Source organism: Podarcis liolepis (assembly GCF_965112155.1).
Source record: "Podarcis liolepis genome assembly, chromosome: 6".
Taxonomy (NCBI): Eukaryota; Metazoa; Chordata; class Lepidosauria; order Squamata; family Lacertidae; genus Podarcis; species Podarcis liolepis.
The window spans coordinates 1,527,647-1,530,233 of NC_139559.1; the positions used below are offsets into that span (position 1 = coordinate 1,527,647).

The window sequence follows — 2,587 nt, forward strand, 5'->3', positions numbered from 1 at the left end:
CAGGGAAGGATGCTGGATCGGGCCCATTGGGTCAAGAGGGAGCTGGGTTTATTGTTGCCTTCACTCCTTGGGTGCTGGGTTCACCTCTCCAAAACTGTAGGAGTTGCAGGGATTTCAGGCTGTGCATCACTGCCATCAGTTTGCTGCAGGAGTAAAAGAGTGTTCAGGCATCCAAGAACCCTAGAGAGATTGGTGCTCATCACCCTAGCTAAGCAGACAACAAGGGTTTCCCTTACCTGGAGATGCCCAGATGGAGCCTGGGACCAAGGTGCTCATTGACAGAGCTATGGCCCCATCCCCCTGTTCCCATGTCATGATTATGGACCATCTCTTAGCTGTCAGTTCAGAGGCAACAGGCAAAACTCCTCGAGCAAAACTTGGACAATTTGTGCAGAACTGCTGTCTTCAGCCCACCTAGTTCCTTTCCTGACTCCATTCAAGGTGCCTACATTAATGTCTAACGCCCTAAATAACGTAGGCACCAACTATCTGAGAGAGCTTCTCCATACTTGCAGACTCTCATGGGAGTAAACATCAGAAGGCAGTTCCTCCACCCTGACAAAGTCATCTCTGGGGCAGCCCCTAAGTTGGGGGAACTCCCTTCCCACAGAGGTGTGTCTGGCACCCTCATTATGTTGTTCCCACCTGATAGATATCTACATCTTTGGCGGACCAACTCTATTCCTGCAATTTGTTTTAACTGCAGTTTCAAACTGCAACACACACTGGGAGCCCATAGTGAAGGGAAAGGGGGGGGGCAATAAATAACAATAAATTATCCACAAGGGGCTCAGCATCTTACTTGGGTTTTCGCAGACCTTGGAGCAAAATTTTGGGCAGCATTTCATGACGGAAGGACAATCATAATCTGTATTACACCACGCAATGCAAGGTGGCTTCACTACTGCAGCATAGAAAGGGCAATTTCCAGGCTTCCCTGAAACAAAGAACATCATTATGGCTCAGAGACAACATTTGAAAAGCCTTTATTTACCCCAGCCTGTATAGGATGAGCACAGCCCAGATGGATTAGTTTCCTCCTGTTTTTCTCCTCCCTCTAAGCACAGAGTTGAACATCTGGGTTGCAACTGGATCAGTCTTTGCTGGGGCTGGCTAACGTCTCCCACAATGGCCACCCCCATCCCTTGATGGGGATGTGTAGTGTGGTGGAGTGGTTAAGAGCGGTAGACTCGTAATCTGGGGAACCGGGTTCGCATCTCCGCTCCTCCACATGCAGCTGCTGGGTGACCTTGGGCCAGTCACACTTCTGTGAAGTCTCTCAGCCCCACTCACCTCACAGAGTGTTTGTTGCGGGGGAGGAAGGGAAAGGAGATTGTGAGCCGCTTTGAGACTCCTTCAGGTAGTGATAAAGCGGGATATCAAATCCAAACTCTTCTTCTTCTTCTTGATACCAAGTTCTTTCCAGCTATGGACTGGGCACCAGAGACCTCCTTTCTGCACCTGCTTAACTCCTGGGCTGTAGCTTTAAGGGCCACCTTTAGTTGCTTGTGTGTGTTGGGGAGGTGCCTCCATCTCCATCCTCCCCTCCCCTCCTCAGCTATCACCCCACTTCTCTTCCTTCCTCCCATCCATAAGAACTCTCTGGTATCCTCCAGGAGATGGCAACACATCGAAGGATTCACTGTTGAGCCACCTACAACATTCCCAGGTATAGCAGTGCCTCTGCTCCTCTGAAGAGTCTGGACTCTACACTTGGAAGGGTTTGGGGGTGTGGGATGAAGGGGGTCCCACTTGGAGGCCCACACAAAGCAGCATCAGAAGGATTGGCCCCAGTGGGGTCACATACCTTGGGCTGAGGCAGAGGGCATCATGGCACAGAGAGCGAAGAGCCCCACGAGGAAGAAGACGAGGCCACCAGACTTCATGGTGAGGCAGAGCAGAGTGCTCTCTAGCCTGTAGCCAGGTGCTTTATAAGGCCCATCCTCAGGGGAGTCCTGCCCAGATTTAATTGCTTTAGGAAGGTGAGGCCATCATTGCACAAGAAATGATGAGAAGCATGTATTGCACAGGTTGTGATCCCTGTACAAGGGAAGATCAAAGAGGTTGTTTTGCAATATATTCCCCATTTCCCCATTCAGAGACACAACAGCACATGTCCCACTCAGAGGCTCCCCTGAATCTTCTGGTTGGCCACAGTAAGGATGGAATGATTGTAATTGGCTGACTGACCAAACCCAAAGGGTGCTCATCAATGGTTCCTCTTCATCCTGGAGAAGAGTGACTAGTGGGGTGCCACAGGGTTCTGTCTTGGGCCCGGTCTTATTCAACATCTTTATCAATGACTTGGATGATGGACTCAAGGGCATCCTGATCAAATTTGCAGATGACACCAAACTGGGAGGGGTGGCTAACACCCCAGAGGACAGGATCACACTTCAAATTGACCTTGACAGATTAGAGAACTGGGCAAAAACAAACAAGATGAATTTTAACAGGGAGAAATGTAAAGTATTGCACTTGGGCAAAAAAATGAGAGGCACAAATACAAGATGGGTGACACCTGGCTTGAGAGCAGTACATGTGAAAAGGATCTAGGAGTCTTGGTTGACCACAAACTTGACATGAG

The 2,587-nt window shown here is 49.7% G+C and overlaps 1 long non-coding RNA gene across 1 annotated transcript; it reads right to left on the reverse strand.

The window, feature by feature from the left end:
• Positions 1 to 802: 802 nt before the first annotated feature.
• LOC310709274 lies at positions 803 to 2,015 on the reverse strand. The gene is made up of 2 exons (XR_014527440.1): positions 1,808 to 2,015; positions 803 to 937 (listed from the first exon to the last, which is right to left on the reverse strand). It is a non-coding gene; the product is annotated as an uncharacterized lncRNA (long non-coding RNA).
• Positions 2,016 to 2,587: the final 572 nt, after the last annotated feature.